This window comes from Pleurodeles waltl, chromosome 2_1, assembly GCF_031143425.1.
Source record: "Pleurodeles waltl isolate 20211129_DDA chromosome 2_1, aPleWal1.hap1.20221129, whole genome shotgun sequence".
Lineage (NCBI taxonomy): Eukaryota > Metazoa > Chordata > Amphibia > Caudata > Salamandridae > Pleurodeles > Pleurodeles waltl.
The window spans coordinates 64292711-64310954 of NC_090438.1; the positions used below are offsets into that span (position 1 = coordinate 64292711).

The following is an 18244-nucleotide window of genomic DNA, read 5'->3' on the forward strand; positions in this document are numbered from 1 at the left end:
GGAGAGACAGTTAGTTGAGGAGAATGAGGAGGAGATTGGTGAGATGAGAACGGAGGAGGTGGAGATTTTTGTCTGGGTTTTGGCACTTTAGCCGGTGGCTGGTCAGTGTCCAAATGTTGTTGAAAGGCCAGCTTCCTCTTTGTTTTTAGAGGAGGTGCAGTGAGGATTTTGCCAGTGTCTTTATGAATTTGAATTCTGGCCGTTTTTTCATCAAATTCCTCCATTTGCATAAGTTCCTCCGCAAATCTATGGCTTTCTTTCAATTGTTTGGAAAGTCCATGCTCCTCTGTATATATGGGTCTTTTCGGCTCCGAAGCCGGTTTCCTCGGGATCAAAAGGCCTGGAGTAGACGTTGGCCTCTGCTCCGAGAGGGATTTTCGAGGCTTCGACTCGATGGGTCGGTGCTTGACTATTTCGGAGCCTGTGCTCCGGCTTGAGTCTGAAGGCTTCGGTGGCGTGGCCTTTATCGGTGCTGAAGTTGTTGCTTGGTCACCGGCAGTCTTTTTACGGGAGGAGCCATGGCCTTCCGACAGTGGCGTCCCCGAGGCCTTCTGTTTGGGCTTGGACGGGGCAGGCGTACTCATGTGCTGTCCTGCCGTGACCGGTCTGTCCTCGTCGGACTCTTGCTCGGAGTCGGAACTTTGGACGGAGACAACCATGTGTCTGATCTCCTCCTCCTCCTCCACGTCAAGACATTCAGGGCTTCTGGACACCATTTCCAACCTTCGCGCTCTTCGGTCTCGTAGAGTCTTCTTCGAGCGGAAGGATCTGCAGGTCTCGCAAGTATCCTCTCAGTGGTCTGGAGATAGACACAGGTTACAGACTAGATGTTGGTCCGTATACGGGAACTTAGCGTGGCATTGAGGGCAGAATCGAAACTGGGTCCAGTCCATGAGGCTTCGACAAGGCTTTGGTCAGGCCGACCAGGCCCGAGTTGGGCGCAGGTGCCCCGAAGGGCAAGTAGAGAGCTGTATCCGCAGGTACCGAAGTGTCGATGACAGATAGTACGCGATCAAAAACAATTCCGATTAATTTAGAGAGTTTGTAGTACTTTTCCAACTCAAACTACCGGAGCAAAAAGGAACACGTCCGAACCCGATGGCAGAAAGAAAACAATCTAAGATGGAGTCGATGCCCATGCGCAATGGAGCCGAAAAGGAGGAGTCTTTTCGAGTCACGGGACCAAGTGACTCCTCCCTTTCGGCTCCATTGGGCATGGGCATCGACTCCATCTTAGATTGTTTTCCCCTTATAGGGTGAGGTAGGAGTGGTAGAATGAGGATACTAAAGATGTCCATGCAATAGAATAGATATGTGTAGGAAGTTGGCTCTGTATGTACTATTTCAAAGTAAGAAATAGCATGCACAGAGTCCAAGGGTTCTCCTTACAGGTAAGATAGTGGCAAAAAGAGATAATTCTAATGCTCTATTTTGTGGTAGTGTGGTCGAGCAGTAGGCTTATCAGAGGGTAGTGTTAAGCATTTGTTATACACACACAGGCAATAAATGAGGAACACACACTCAAAGACAATTCCAGGCCAATAGGTTTTTGTATAGAAAAATATATTTTCTTAGTTTATTTTAAGAACCACAGGTTCAGGATTCACAAACAATACTTTAAATGAAAGGTATTTCACTTAGGAACTTTAGGTACTTTGAATTAGCAAAATAGCATATACACTTTTCACACAAATGGCAAATAGCTATTTTAAAACTAGACAGTGCAATTTTCAACAGTTCCTGGGGGAGGTAAGTGTTTGTTAGTTTTGCAGGTAAATAAACCACCTACAGGGTTCTAAGTTGGGTCCAAGGTAGCCCACCGTTGGGGGTTCAGGGCAACCCCAGAGTTACCACACCAGCAGCTCAGGGCCGGTCAGGTGCAGAGGTCAAAGTGGTGCCCAAAACGCATAGGCTTCAATGGAGAAGGGGGTGCCCTGGTTCCAGTCTGCCAGCAGGTAAGTACCTGTGTCTTAGGAGGGCAGACCAGGGGGGTTTTGTAGAGCACCGGGGGGGGACACAAGTCAGCACAAAAAGTACACCCTCAGCGGCACGGGGGCGGCTGGGTGCAGTGTGCAAACAGGCATCGGGTTCGCAATAGGTTTCAATGGGAGACCAAGGGGTCTCTTCAGCGATGCAGGCAGGCAAGGGGGGGCTCCTCGGGGTAGGCACCGCCTGGACAAGGATGAGGGCCACCTGGGGGTCGCTCCAGCACTGGCGGTCGGATCCTTCAGGTCCTGGGGGCTGCGGGTGCAGTGTCTTTACCAGGCGTCGGGTCTTTGAAGCAGGCAGTCGCGGTCAGGGGGAGCCTTGGGATTCTCTCTGCAGGCGTCGCTGTGGGGGCTCAGGGGGCTCAACTCTGGCTACTCACGGGCTCGCAGTCGCCGGGGAGTCCTCCCTGTAGTGTTTGTTCTCCACAAGTCGAGCCGGGGCGTCGGGTGCAGAGTGCAAAGTCTCACGCTTCCGGCGGGAAACGTGTGTTCCTTCAAAGTTGCTTCTTTGTTGCAAAGTTGCAGTCTTTGTGGAGCAGAGCCGCTGTCCTCGAGAGTTCTTGGTCCTTCTAGATGCAGGGTAGTCCTCTGAGGCTTCAGAGGTCGCTAGACCCTGTGGAACGCTTTGCTGGAGCAGTGTCTTTAGAAGTGGGGAGACAGGCCGGTAGAGCTGGGGCCAAAGCAGTTGGTGTCTCCGTCTTCTCTGCAGGTTTTCAGCTCAGCAGTCCTTCTTCGTCTTAGGTTGCAGGAATCTATCTTGCTGTGTTCTGGGAGCCCCTAAATACTCGATTTAGGGGTGTGTTTAGGTCTGGGGGTTTAGTAGCCAATGGCTACTAGCCCTGAGGGTGGCTACACCCTCTTTGTGCCTCCTCCCTGAGGGGAGGGGGGCACATCCCTATCCCTATTGGGGGAATCCTCCATCTGCAAGATGGAGGATTTCTAAAAGTCAGAGTCACCTCAGCTCAGGACACCTTAGGGGCTGTCCTGACTAGCCAGTGACTCCTCCTTGTTTTTCTCATTATCTCCCCCGGCCTTGCCGCCAAAAGTGGGCCCGTGGCCAGAGGGGGCGGGCAACTCCACTAGCTGGAGTGCCCTGGGGTGCTGTAACAAAGGGGGTGAGCCTTTGAGGCTCACCGCCATGTGCTACAGTTCCTGCAGGGGGAGGTGAGAAGCACCTCCACCCAGTACAGGCTTTGTTACTGGCCACATAGTGACAAAGGCACTCTCCCCATGTGGTCAGCAACAGGTCTGGTGTGTGGCAGGCTGCTAAAACTAGTCAGCCCACACTGGTAGTCGGTTAAGGTTTCAGGGGGCATCTCTAAGATGCCCTCTGGGGTGTATTTTACAATAACATGTACACTGGCATCAGTGTGCATTTATTGTGCTGAGAAGTTTGATATCAAACTTCACAGTTTTCAGTGTAGCCATTATGGTGCTGTGGAGTTCGTGCATGACAGACTCCCAGACGATATACTCTTATGGCTACCCTGCACTTACAATGCCTAAGGTTTTGCTTAGACACTGTAGGGGCATAGTGCTCATCCACTTATGCCCTCACCTATAGTATAGTGCACCCTGCCTTAGGGCTGTAAGGCCTGCTAGAGGGGTGACTTATCTATACCTATAGGCAGTGTGAGGTTGGCATGGCACCCTGAGGGGAGTGCCATGTCGACCTAGTAATTTTTTCCCCACTAGCACACACAAGCTGGCAAGCAGTGTGTCTGTGCTGAATGAGGGGTCCCCAGGGCGGCATAAGACATGCTGCAGCCCTTAGAGACCTTCCCTGGCATCAGGGCCCTTGGTAACAGAGGTACCAGTTACATGGGACTTACCTGAATGCCAGGGTGTGCCAATTGTGGAAACAAAAGTACAGGTTAGGGAAAGAACACTGGTGCTGGGGCCTGGTTAGCAGGCCTCAGCACACTTTCAAATCATAACTTGGCATCAGCAAAGGCAAGAAGTCAGGGGGTAACCATGCCAAGGAGGCATTTCCTTACACAACTCCCCCCCCCCCCCCCAACGATAGAGGATGAGACTAACTATTCCCAAGAGAGTCTTCATTTTCTAAGTGGAAGAACCTGGAAAGGCCATCTGCATTGGCATGAGCAGTCCCAGGTCTGTGTTCCACTATAAAGTCCATTCCCTGTAGGGAGATGGACCACCTCAACAGTTTTGGATTTTCACCTTTTCATTTGCATTAGCCACCTGAGAGGTCTGTGGTCAGTTTGAACTAAAAAGTGAGTACCAAAGAGGTATGGTCTCAGCTTCTTCAGGGACCAAACCACAGCAAAGGCCTCCCTCTCAATGACACTCCAACGCTGCTCCCTGGGGAGTAACCTCCTGCTAATGAAAGCAACAGGCTGGTCAAGGCCATCATCATTTGTTTGGGACAAAACTGCCCCTATCCCATGTTCAGAGGCATCAGTCTGCACAATGAACTGCTTGGAGTAATCTGGAGCTTTGAGAACTGGTCTGTGCACATTGCTTGTTTCAGGGTGTCAAAGGCCTGTTGGCATTCTGCAGTCCAGTTTACCTTCTTGGGCATTTTCATGGAGGTAAGTTCTGTGAGGGGTGTCATTATAGATCCATATCCCTTCACAAATCTCCTGTAGTAACCAGTCAAGCCAAGGAATGCCCTGACTTGAGTCTGGGTTTTTGGAGCTGCCCAGTCCAGAATAGTCTGGATCTTAGGCTGGAGTGGCTGAACGTGGCCTCCACCTACAAGGTGTCCCACGTAAACCACAGTTCCCTGCCCTATCTGGCATTTGGATGCCTTGATAGAGAGGCCTGCTGCTTGCAGGGCCTTCAAAACCTTCTTCAGGTGGACCAGGCGATCCTGTCTGTTGGAGCTAAAAACAGCAATATCGTCAAGATAAGCTGAACTAAAGGTCTCCAAGCCAGCAAGGACTTGATTCACCAACCTTTGGAAGGTGGCAGGGGCGTTCTTTAAACCAAAGGGCATAACAGTAAACTGATAATGCCCATCAGGTGTGGAGAATGCTGTCTTTTCTTTTGCTCCTGGTGCCATTTTGATTTGCCAATACCCTGCTGTCAAGTCAAAGGTACTTAAGTATTTGACAGCACCTATTTTGTCTATCAATTCATCAGCCCTTGGAATGGGATGGGCATCTGTCTTGGTGACAGAATTAAGTCCTCTGTAGTCCACACAAAACCTTATCTCTCTCTTTCCATCTTTGGTGTGAGGTTTGGGGACTAAGACCACTGGGCTAGCCCAGGGGCTGTCAGAGTGCTCAATGACTCCCAATTCCAGCATCTTGTGGACTTCCACTTTGATGCTTTCCTTAACTTGGTCAGCCTGTCTGAAAATTTTGTTTTTGACAGGCATGCTGTCTCCTGTGTCCACATCATGGGAACACAGGTGTGTCTGACCAGGGGTTAGGGAAAAGAGCTCAGCAAACTGTTGCAGGACCTTCCTACAGTCAGATTGCTGTTGGCCAGAGAGGGTGTCTGAATAGATCACTCCATCAACTGAGCCATCTTTAGGGTCTGTGGAGAGGAGATCAGGGAGAGGTTCACTCTCAGCTTCCTGGTCCTCATCTGTTACCATCAACAGATTCACATCTGCCCTGTCATGGAAGAGTTTGAGGCGGTTCACATGGATCACCCTTTTGGGGATCCTGCTAGTGCCTAGGTCTACCAGGTAGGTGACCTGACTCTTCCTTTCTAGCACTGGGTAAGGGCCACTCCATCTGTCTCCAGAACCCAGACTTTCTGCCCTGGCTGAAACTCAACCATAGCAGCCTTTTGGTCATACCACAACTTCTGGAGTTGTTGGCTGACCTCAAGGTTTTTACTTGCCTTTTCCATATACTCTGCCATCCCTGAACGTAGGCCTAGTACATAGTCCACTATATCTTCTTTAGGCTCATGAAGAGGTCTCTCCCAGCCTTCTTTTACAAGAGCTAGTGGTCCCTTTACAGGGTGGCCAAACAGAAGTTCAAAGGGGGAAAACCCTACTCCCTTCTGAGGCACCTCTCTGTAGGCGAAAAGCAGACATGGCAAGAGGACATCCCATCTCCTTTTGAGTTTTTCAGGGAGTCCCATGATCATGCCTTTCAATGTCTTGTTAAATCTTTCAACAAGACTATTGGTTTGTGGATGGTATGGTGTGGTGAATTTGTAAGTCACCCCACACTCATTCCACATATGTTTCAGGTATGCTGACATGAAGCTGGTACCTCGGACAGACACCACCTCCTTAGGAAATCCCACTCTGGTAAAAATACCAATGAGTGCTTTGGCTACTGCAGGGGCAGTAGTCGACCTAAGGGGAATTGCTTCAGGGTATCTAGTAGCATGATCCACTACTACTAGTATGTATTGGTTCCCTGAGGCTGTGGGAGGTTCCAGTGGACCCACTATGTCCACACCCACTCTTTCAAAGGGGACCCCCACCACTGGAAGTGGGGGGGCCTTTGGGTGTCCACCTGTCTTACCACTAGCTTGACAGGTGGCACAGGAGGCACAAAACTCCTTGACCTTCTGGGACATGTTGGGCCAATAGAAGTGGTTGACTAATCTCTCCCATGTCTTGGTCTGTCCCAAATGCCCAGCAAGAGGAATGTCATGAGCTAAGGTCAGAATGAAGTCCCTAAACTCCTGAGGCACTACCACTCTCCTAGTGGCACCAGGTTTGGGATCTCTTGCCTCAGTGAAAAGGAGTCCATCTTCCCAATAGACTATGTGTTCCTGTTATTTTTCCATTGGACTCTTCAGCAGCTTGCTGCCTAAGGCCTTCAAGAGAGGGACAGGTTTCTTGCCCCTTACACAACTGCTCCCTTGAGGGTCCCCCTGGGCCTAGGAGCTAAACCTGATAAGGTTCTAACTCCATGGGCTCAGTTCCCCAAGGGGGCAGAACTTCTTCCTGAGAAGAGAGGTTCTCTTTTTCTTGTTGTGTTGAAACTGGTTCCCCAGTTTTCTTTCCTTTTCTCTTGGAGGGTTGGGCCCTTTTTCCAGGCTCCAACACCACTTTTTCACCCTGAGCCTTGCACTGTGCCCTTGTCTTGACACACACCAGTTCAGGGATACCCAGCATGGCTGCATGGGTTTTGAGTTCTACCTCAGCCCATGCTGAGGACTCCAGGTAATTTCCAAACAGTCTACAGGGATATTTGAGGAGACCACCACCTGTTTCAGGCCATTGACCCCTCCCCACTCTAAAGTTACCATAGCCATGGGATGTACTTTAGTCTGATTGTCAGCATTGGTGACTGGATAAGTTTGTCCAGCCAGGTATTGACCAGGGGAAACCAGTTTCTCTGTCACCATGGTGACACTGGCATCTGTATCCCTCAGGCCTTCTACACTTGTCCCATTAAATAAGAGCTGCTGCCTGTATTTTTGCATGTTAGGGGGCCAGGCAGCCAGTGTGGCTATATCCACCCCACCGTCAGAGACTAGTGCAGCTTCAGTGTGAACCCTGATTTGCTCTGGGCACACTGTTGATCCCACTTGGAGACTGGGCATTCCACTGTTAGCTGGAGTAGAGTTAGAAGTGGAACCTTTCTTGGGACAGGCCTTGTCTCTAGTTTGGTGTCCTTGCTGATTACAGCTATGACACCAGGCCTTTTTGGGATCAAAGTTTTTACCCTTGTACCCAAAATTGGATTGTGAAGAGGCTCTGGACCTTCCCTCCTGAGCAGGTTTTTGGGGCCCTATAGAAGACTCTTTACTTTTCCCTTTGGATGTCTCAACACTCTTCCTCTGGGGAGTCTTTGTGACCCCTTTCTTTTGGTCACCCCCTGTGGAAGTCTTCGTCACCCTAGTCTTGACCCAATGGTCCGCCTTCTTTCCCAATTCTTTGGTAGAAATTGGTCCTAGGTCTACCAGATGCTGATGCAGTTTATCATTGAAACAATTACTTAACAGGTGTTCTTTCACAAATAAATTGTACAGCCCATCATAATCATTTACACCACTGCCTTGAATCCAACCATCCTGTGTTTTTACTGAGTAGTCAACAAAATCAACCCAGGTCGGGCTCGAGGATTTTTGAGCCCCCCCTGAACCTAATTCTGTACTCCTCAGTTGAGAATCCAAAGCCCTCAATCAGGGTAGCCTTCATGAGGTCATAGGATTCTGCATCTTTTCCAGAGAGTGTGAGGACTCTATCCCTACACTTTCCAGTGAACATTTCCTAAAGGAGAGCACCCCAGTGAGATCTGTTTACTTTTCTGGTTGCACAAGCCCTCTCAAAAGCTGTGAACCATTTGGTGATGTCATCACCATCTTCATATTTAGTTACAATCTGTAAGGAAATGCCTCCTTGGCATGGTTGCCCCCTGACTTTTTGCCTTTGCTGATGCTATGTTTACAATTGAAAGTGTGCTGAGGCCTGCTAACCAGGCCCCAGCACCAGTGTTCTTTCCCTAACCTGTACTTTTGTATCCACAATTGGCAGACCCTGGCCTCCAGATAAGTCCCTTGTAACTGGTACTTCTAGTACCAAGGGCCCTGATGCCAAGGAAGGTCTCTAAGGGCTGCAGCATGTCTTATGCCACCCTGGAGACCTCTCACTCAGCACAGACACACTGCTTGCCAGCTTGTGTGTGCTAGTGAGGACAAAACGAGTAAGTCGACATGGCACTCCCCTCAGGGTGCCATGCCAGCCTCTCACTGCCTATGCAGTATAGGTAAGACACCCCTCTAGCAGGCCTTACAGCCCTAAGGCAGGGTGCACTATACCATAGGTGAGGGTACCAGTGCATGAGCATGGTACCCCTACAGTGTCTAAACAAAACCTTAGACATTGTAAGTGCAGGGTAGCCATAAGAGTATATGGTCTGGGAGTCTGTCAAACACAAACTCCACAGCACCATAATGGCTACAGTGAAAACTGGGAAGTTTGGTATCAAACTTCTCAGCACAATAAATGCACACTGATGCCAGTGTACATTTTATTGCAAAATACACCCCAGAGGGCACCTTAGAGGTGCCCCCTGAAACTTAACCGACTGTCTGTGTAGGCTGACTAGTTCCAGCAGCCTGCCCCACTAGAGACATGTTGCTGGCCCCATGGGGAGAGTGCCTTTGTCACTCTGAGGCCAGTAACAAAGCCTGCACTGGGTGGAGATGCTAACACCTCCCCCAGGCAGGAGCTGTGACACCTGGCGGTGAGCCTCAAAGGCTCACCCCTTTGTCACAGCCCAGCAGGGCACTCCAGCTTAGTGGAGTTGCCCGCCCCCTCCGGCCACGGCCTCCACTTTTGGCGGCAAGGCTGAAGGGAACAAAGAAAGCAACAAGGAGGAGTCACTGGCCAGTCAGGACAGCCCCTAAGGTGTCCTGAGCTGAGGTGACTCTAACTTTTAGAAATCCTCCATCTTGCAGATGGAGGATTCCCCCAATAGGGTTAGGATTGTGACCCCCTCCCCTTGGGAGGAGGCACAAAGAGGGTGTACCCACCCTCAGGGCTAGTAGCCATTGGCTACTAACCCCCCAGACCTAAACACGCCCTTAAATTTAGTATTTAAGGGCTACCCTGAACCCTAGAAAATTAGATTCCTGCAACAACAAGAAGAAGGACTGCCTAGCTGAAAACCCCTGCAGAGGAAGACCAGAAGACAACAAATGCCTTGGCTCCAGAAACTCACCGGCCTGTCTCCTGCCTTCCAAAGAACTCTGCTCCAGCGACGCCTTCCAAAGGGACCAGCGACCTCTGAATCCTCTGAGGACTGCCCTGCTTCGACGACGACAAGAACCTCCCGAGGACAGCGGACCTGCTCCAAAAAGACTGCAACTTTATCCAAAGGAGCAGCTTTAAAGAACCCTGCAACTCCCCGCAAGAAGCGTGAGACTTGCAACACTGCACCCGGCGACCCCGACTCGGCTGGTGGAGAACCAACACCTCAGGGAGGACCCCCGGACTACTCTCCGACTGCGAGTACCAAAACCTGTCCCCCCTGAGCCCCCACAGCGCCGCCTGCAGAGGGAATCCCGAGGCTTCCCCTGACCGCGACTCTCTGAAACCTAAGTCCCGACGCCTGGAAAAGACCCTGCACCCGCAGCCCCCAGGACCTGAAGGACCGGACTTTCACTGGAGAAGTGACCCCCAGGAGTCCCTCTCCCTTGCCCAAGTGGAGGTTTCCCCGAGGAAGCCCCCCCTTGCCTGCCTGCAGCGCTGAAGAGATCCCTTGATCTCTCATAGACTAACATTGCAAACCCGACGCTTGTTTCTACACTGCACCCGGCCGCCCCCGCGCTGCTGAGGGTGAAATTTCTGTGTGGGCTTGTGTCCCCCCCGGTGCCCTACAAAACCCCCCTGGTCTGCCCTCCGAAGACGCGGGTACTTACCTGCAAGCAGACCGGAACCGGGGCACCCCCTTCTCTCCATTCTAGCCTATGCGTTTTGGGCACCACTTTGAACTCTGCACCTGACCGGCCCTGAGCTGCTGGTGTGGTGACTTTGGGGTTGCTCTGAACCCCCAACGGTGGGCTACCTTGGACCAAGAACTGAACCCTGTAAGTGTCTTACTTACCTGGTAAAACTAACAAAAACTTACCTCCCCCAGGAACTGTGAAAATTGCACTGTGTCCACTTTTAAAGTAGCTATTTGTGAATAACTTGAAAAGTATACATGCAATTGAAATAATTCAAAGTTCCTAATGTACTTACCTGCAATACCTTTCAAACAAGATATTACATGTTAAATTTGAACCTGTGGTTCTTAAAATAAACTAAGAAAAGATATTTTTCTATAACAAAACCTATTGGCTGGATTTGTCTCTGAGTGTGTGTACCTCATTTATTGTCTATGTGTATGTACAACAAATGCTTAACACTACTCCTTGGATAAGCCTACTGCTCGACCACACTACCACAAAATAGAGCATTAGTATTATCTCTTTTTACCACTATTTTACCTCTAAGGGGAACCCTTGGACTCTGTGCATGCTATTCCTTACTTTGAAATAGCACATACAGAGCCAACTTCCTACACAATCCCTTTTGGTATTTTCAACATGTCAGGAGAATCTCTGACCCTATTTATGTTGCTGCCACCATGGGTGGGACCAAAACCCATCTCTTGTCTTTCCCTTTCTATGGCTAGGAGCTGTCACTCTAAAGCCAATCTTTTGGCCATCCTGGCTAGCAGGAGGACCTCTTCATTGAGGCCATCCTTAATGATTCCAGAGGTGCTGGACTCTCCTGTGAGAGAAGCAGCATCTCTGACTATCACTTGTGGAGACAGGGTTTGAGGGACCCTGTGCTCCCTAACTAGGACTGGAGGTGGGAATTCCTCCACATCACTAGCTTCCCCCTCTGGGAGGTTATCCTCAGAGGGGTTCGTCTCAGCAAACTCTGCCAAAAGCTCCTGGAGCTGTGCTTTGGTAGGGTTTGAACCAGTTTTAATCTTTTGAGTTTTTGAAGAGAGACCTTAACTCTGACATCCTAAGATGTAGGTAAGGGGTGACGCTGAGTTCCATCACACACTCTTCTGCATTAGACATTATGTTTCTAAAAGTTGGAATACTTTTTAAGAATCTAAAACTATCTCTAGAACTTAATTCAAACTTTTACAAATCTTTAAAAAACTCTAAAAGAAATACTAACAGGGACTAACACAAGGCCCTAGCAGGACTTTAAAAAATGTAGAAAAATAGCTCAAATTTCAAAAATCAGTTTCTAATGACAATTTTTGGAATTTAGTCGTGTGATCAGGTATTGGCTGAGTAGTCCAGCAAATGCAAAGTCTTGTACCCCACCGCTGATCCACCAATGTAGGAAGTTGGCTCTGTATGTACTATTTCAAAGTAAGAAATAGCATGCACAGAGTCCAAGGGTTCCCCTTAGAGGTAAGATAGTGGCAAAAAGAGATAATTCTAATGCTCTATTTTGTGATAGTGTGGTCGAGCAGTATGCTTATCAGAGGGTAGTATTAAGCATTTGTTGTACACACACAGGCAATAAATGAGGAACACACACTCAAAGACAATTCCAGGCCAATAGGGTGTTGCATAGAAAAATATATTTTCTTAGTTTATTTTAAGAACCACAGGTTCAAGATTCACAAACAATACTTTAAATGAAAGGTATTTCACTTAGGAACTTTGAATTAGCAAAATAGCATATACAGTTTTCACACAAATGGCAAATAGCTATTTTAAAACTAGACAGTGCAATTTTCAACAGTTCCGGGGGGAGGTAAGTGTTTGTTAGTTTTGCAGGTAAGTAAACCTTGGGGTAGCCACCGCCTGGACAAGGGAGAGGGCCACCTGGGGGTCGCTCCTGCACTGGAGGTCGGATCCTTCAGGTCCTGGGGGCTGCGGTGCAGTGTCTTTACCAGGCTTCGGGTCTTTGAAGCAGGCAGTCGCGGTCAGGGGGAGCCTCGGGATTCCCTCTGCAGGCGTCGCTGTGGGGGCTTAGGAGGGGCAACTCGGGCTACTCACGGTCTCGAAGTCGCCGGGGAGTCCTCCCTGTAGTGTTTGTTCTCCACAAGTCAAGCCGGGGGCGTCGGGTGCAGAGTGCAAAGTCTTACGCTTTCGGCGGGAAACGTGTGTTCTTTCAAAGTTGCTTCTTTGTTGCCAAGTTGCAGTCTTTGTGGAGCAGAGCCGCTGTCCTCGGGAGTTCTTGGTCCTTCTAGATGCAGGGTAGTCCTCTGAGGCTTCAGAGGTCGCTGGACCCTGTGGAACGCGTCGCTGGAGCAGTGTCTTTAGAAGTGGGGAGACAGGCCGGTACAGCTGGGGCTTACAATATCTATGTACATAGTTTGTAGTAAAGGAATGTTTATTTACATATATACAATTTTAATGCAACTTAAACGGCTAAAGACTCCCGGGGAAGTGGGAGGGTGCATGTGAATCTGCAGCGCAACATGCCACGAACAGATGTTGTAAAGAAATGCCTCCTTGGCATGGTTACACCCTGACTTTTTGCCTTTGCTGATGCCAAGTTATGATTTGAAAGTGTGCTGAGGCCTGCTAACCAGGCCCTGGCACCAGTGTTCTTTCCCTAAACTGTACCTTTGTCTCCACAATTGGCACAACCCTGGCACCCAGGTAAGTCCCTTGTAACTGGTACCAAGGGGCCTGATACCAGGGAAGGTCTCTAAGGGCTGCAGCATGTCTTATGCCACCCTGGGAACCCCTCACTCAGCACATACACACTGCTTGCCAGCTTGTGTGTGCTGGTGGGGAGAAAATGACTAAGTCGACATGGCACTCCCCTCAGGGTGCCATGCCAACCTCACACTGCCTATTGCATAGATAAGTCACCCCTCTAGCAGGCCTTACAGCCCTAAGGCAGGGTGCACTATACCACAGGTGAGGGCATAGGTGCATGAGCACTATGCCCCTACAGTGTCTAAGCAAAACCTTAGACATTGGAAGTGTAGGGAAGCTATAAGAGTGTATGGTCTGGGAGTCTGTCATACAGGAACTCCACAGCACCATAATGGCTACACTGAAACCTGGGAAGTTTGGTATCAAACTTCTCAGCACAATAAATGCACACTGATGCCAGTGTACATTTTATTGTGAAATACACCCAGAGGGCATCTTAGAGATGCCCCCTGAAAACATACCAGACTACCAGTGTGGGCATGATTAGTTTTGCCAGCCTGCCACACACCAGACATGTTGCTGGCCACATGGGGAGAGTGCCTTTGTCACTCTGTGGCCAGGAACAAAGTCTGTACTGGGTGGAGGTGCTTCTCACCTCCCCCTGCAGGAACTATAACACCTGGCGGTGAGCCTCAAAGGCTCACCCCCTTTGTTACAGTGTCACAGGACATCCCAGCTAGTGGAGATGCCCACCCCTCCGGCCACTGCCCCCACTTTTGGTGGCAAGGCTGGAGGAGATAATGAGAAAAACAAGGAGGAGTCACTGGCCAGTCAGGACAACCCCTAAGGTGTCCTGAGCTGAGGTGACTCTGACTTTTAGAAATCCTCCATCTTTCAGATGGAGGATTTCCGCAGTAGGATTAGGGATGTGACCCCCCCCCCTCCTCACCGGGAGGAGGCATAAAGAGGGTGTAGCCACCCTCTGGGCTACTAACCTCCCAGACCTAAACACACCCCTAAATTGAGTATTTAGGGGCCCCCAGAACCTAGGAAGATAGATTCCTGCAACCTGAAGACGAAGAAGGACTGCTGACCTGAAGCCCTGCAGAGAAGACGGAGACACCAACTGCTTTGGCCCCAGCCCTACCGGCCTGCCTCCCCACTTTGAGAAAAACTGCAACAGCGACACGTCCCCCAGGGTCCAGCGATCTCTGAAGCCTCAGAGGACTAACCTGCATCTAAAAGGACCAAGAAACTCCAGAGGACAGCGGCCCTGTTCCACAAAACTGCAACTTTGCAACAAAGAAGCAACTTTTAAAGACCACACGTTTCCCGCCGGAAGCGCGAGACTTTCCACTCTGCACCCGACGCCCCCCGCTCGACCTGCGGAAAACTAACTCTACAGGGAGGACTCCCCGGTGACTACGAGCCCGTGAGTAGCCAGAGTGGACCCCCCTGAGTCCCCACAGCGACACCTGCAGAGGGAATACAGAGGCTCCCCCCTGACCGCGACTGTCTGCTTCAAGGAACCAGACGCCTGGTAAAGACACTGCACCCGCAGCCCCAGGACCTGAAGGAACCGAACTCCAGTTTCTAGCACAGGTGGTGGCTACCCCGAGGAGCCCCCCCTTTGTCTGCCTGCATCACTGAAGAGACACCTGTGTCTCCCTATTGAAACCTATTGTGAACCCGACGCCTGTTTGCACTCTGCACCCGACCGCCCCTGTGCCGCTGAGGGTGTACTTTCTGTGCCTGCTTGTGTCCCCTTCAGTGCCCTACAAAACCCCCCTGGTCTGCCCTCCGAAGTCATGGGTACTTGCCTGCTGGCAGACTGGAACCGGGGCACCCCTATTTCCATTGAAGCCTATGTGTTTTGGGCACCACTTTGACCTCTGCACCTGACCGGCCCGGAGCTGCTGGTGTGGTAACTTTGGGGTTGCCTTGAACCCCCAACGGTGGGCTACCTTGGACCCAACTTTGAACCCTGTAAGTGCTTTACTTACCAGTGAACCTAACAAATACTTAACTCCCCCAGGAACTGTTGATTTTTGCACTGTGTCCATTTTTAAAATAGCTTATTGCCATTTTTGCCAAAACTGTACATGCTATTGTGATGATTCAAAGCTCCTAAGATACCTGAGTGAAATACCTTTCATTTAAAGTACTGTTTGTAAATCTTGAACCTGTGGCTCTTAAAATAAACTAAGAAAATATATTTTTCTATATAAAAACCTATTGGCCTGGAATTGTCTTTGAGTGTGTGTTTCTCATTTATTGCCTGTGGGTGTACAACAAATGCTTAATACTACCCTCTGATAAGCCTACTGCGCAACCACACTACCACAAAATAGAGCATTAGAATTATCTCTTTTTGCCACTATCTTACCTCTAAGGGGAACCCCTGGACTCTGTGCATGCTATTTCTTACTTTGAAATAGTACATACAGAGCCAACTTCCTACAGATGTACACTGGGTAAGTGACATTTTCCGTTCGATGGCATGTGTAGCTGCAGATACACATGCTGTGCATAGACTACAAAGCAGTAATCCTCCCCAAAGCGGTGGTCAGCCTGTAGGAGTTGAAGTTGTTTGGAATAATGTTCTTAGTACAGCCTGTCCTACTGTGGCTTGTTGTGTTGCTAACACATCTACACAGTAATGTTTGGTAAACGTATGAGGTGTAGACCAAGTGGCTGCCTTACAAATCTCGGTCACTGGTATGTTACCTAGAAAGGCCATTGTTGCTCCTTTCTTTCTAGTGGAGTGAGCCTTTGGTGTAATGGGTAACTCTCTTTTAGCTTTGAGGTAACAGATCTGTATGCATTTGACTATCCACCTGGCTATGCCCTGTTTGGATATAGGGTTACCAGCAAGGGGTTTTTAGAAAGCAACAAATAATTGCTTAGTTTTACTAAATGATTTTGTTCTGTCTATGTAATACATTAGCGCTCTCTTTATGTCTAATGTATGCAGTGGTCTTTCTGCTACTGAGTCTGGCTGTGAGAAGAAGACTGGGAGCTCTACAGTTTGGTTTAGATGAAACAGTGAAATGACTTTTACCAGAAATTTTAGATTTGTGCGGAGAACCACTTTATGTTTGTGTACTTGTTTAAATGGTTCTTCGATAGTGAACGCCTGTATTTTGCTAACTCTTCATAGAGAAGTGATGGCTATTAGAAATGCTACCTTCCAAGTCAAGAATTGGATTTGGCTAGAATGCATGGGTTCAAAAGGTGGGCCCATGAGTCTTGTAAGTACAATATTAAGATTCCACGAGGGTACTGGTGGGGTTCTTGGCGGTATGATCCTTTTTAGTCCCTCCATAAAGGCTTTAATAACTGGGATTCTAAAAAGTGACTTTGTATGTTTAATCTGCAGGTAAGCAGAGATTGCAGTGAGATGAATTTTGATGGAAGAAAAAGCGAGATTTGCTTTTTGTGGGTGTAGTAAGCAATTCACAATGTTTTGTAGGGAGGCATCTAACAGTGTGATTTGGTTTGCTTGGCAGTAGAAAACAAACCTTTTCCATTTATTAGCATAACAATGCCTTGTTGTCGGTATTCTTGCCTGTTTAATGACTTCCATACACTCATTTGAAAGGTTTAGATAGCCAAATTCTAAGACTTAAGGAGCAGATTGCTAGGATGAGCGATGCTGGATTGGGGTGTCTTATCTGTTGTTTATGTTGTGTTAACAGATCTGGTCTGTTTGGGAGTTTGATGCGAGGTACTACTGAGAAGTCTAACAGTGTGGTGTACCCTATGAGTATTAGTTTGAGTTTTTTTTTACTCTGTTTGTTGACTAGGAAAGGAATGAGTGGGAGAGGTGGAAAAGCGTAAGCAAATATCCCTGACCAATTGATCCATAGAGCATTGCCCTTGGACTGAGGGTGTGGGTACCTGGATGCGAAGTTTTGGCATTTTGCGTTTTGTTGCAAACAGATCTATGTCTGGTGTCCCCCAGCTGTAGAAGTAGTCCTGTAGAATCTGGGGATGTAGTTCCCACTTGTGGGTTTGCTGGTGATCTCGACTGAGAATGTCGGCTAACTGATTGTGAATGCTTGGTATATATTGTGCTATCAGGCGAATGTTGTGAATTGCCCACTGCCAAATCTTTTGTGCTAGGAGCCATAGTTGTGACAAGTGTGTCCCCCCCCTGTTTGTTTAGATAGTACATTGTTGTCATATTGTCTGTCTTGACAAGAATGTGTTTGTGGACTAGAAAGGGTTGAAAAGCTTTTAGTGATAGGGAGACCGCTAGTAGTTCTAAGTGATTTATGTGTAGTTTTTTTTGTTGATTATCCCATTGTCCTTGTATATTGTGATTGTTGAGGTGTGCTCCCCACCCAATCATGGAAGCATCTGTTGTGATAATGGCATGAGGCACCGGGTCTTGAAACGGCCTCCCTTTGTTTAAATTTACAGGGTTCCACCATTGAAGCGAAAAGTGTGTTTGGCGGTCTATCAACACTAGATCCTGAAGTTGACCCTGTGCCTGCGTCCATTGTTTTGCTAGGCACTGTTGTAAGGGCTGCATGGGTATCCGTGCGTTTTGGACGATAGCGATGCATGAGGACATCATGCCTAGTAGTTTCATGACAAATCTGACTGTGTACTGGTGATTTGGTTGTATGTTTGACACCATAGTTTGAAACTCTTTGTGGGCTTTGAGAGGCAATTGCTCTTTGTGTGTTGAGTGTTGCTCCCAAGTATTGTTGTAGTTGGGATGGTTGCAAGTGAGATTTTTGGTAATTTATAGAAAAACCTAGTTTGTGTAGGGTATCTATCACATACTGCGTGTGATTTTGACAACGGTGTTGTTGGCTTTTATTAGGCAATCGTCGAGATATGGGAATACGTGCATGTGATGTCTCCTTATAGGAGCTGCTACTACAGCGAGGCATTTTGTAAATACTCTGGGCGCTGTTGTTATCCCGAAGGGCAGTACCTTGAATTGGTAATGTTTGCCTTGTATGACGAATCTGAGGTATTTCCTGTGAGATGGATGGATGGGTGGGTATATGGAAATACGCATCTTTTAGATTCAGTGTTGCCATGTATTCTTTATGTTTTAGTAAGGGAACTACATCTTGTAGTGTGACTATGTGGAAATGTTCTGATTTGATGAAGAGGTTTAATTTTCTGAGATCTAAAATTTGTCTTAGTGTTTTGTCTTTTTTGGGAATAAGGAAATATAGGGAGTAAACCCCTGTTCCTTTTTGGTGGTGAGGTACTAG

General features: G+C 48.6%; 1 long non-coding RNA gene across 4 annotated transcripts in view; it reads left to right on the forward strand.

Annotated features, from left to right (window-relative positions):
• The window catches only part of LOC138261282 (uncharacterized), a 105457-nt gene that overhangs the window by 54407 nt on the left and 32806 nt on the right, over nt 1-18244 (forward strand). The window lies entirely within an intron of this gene.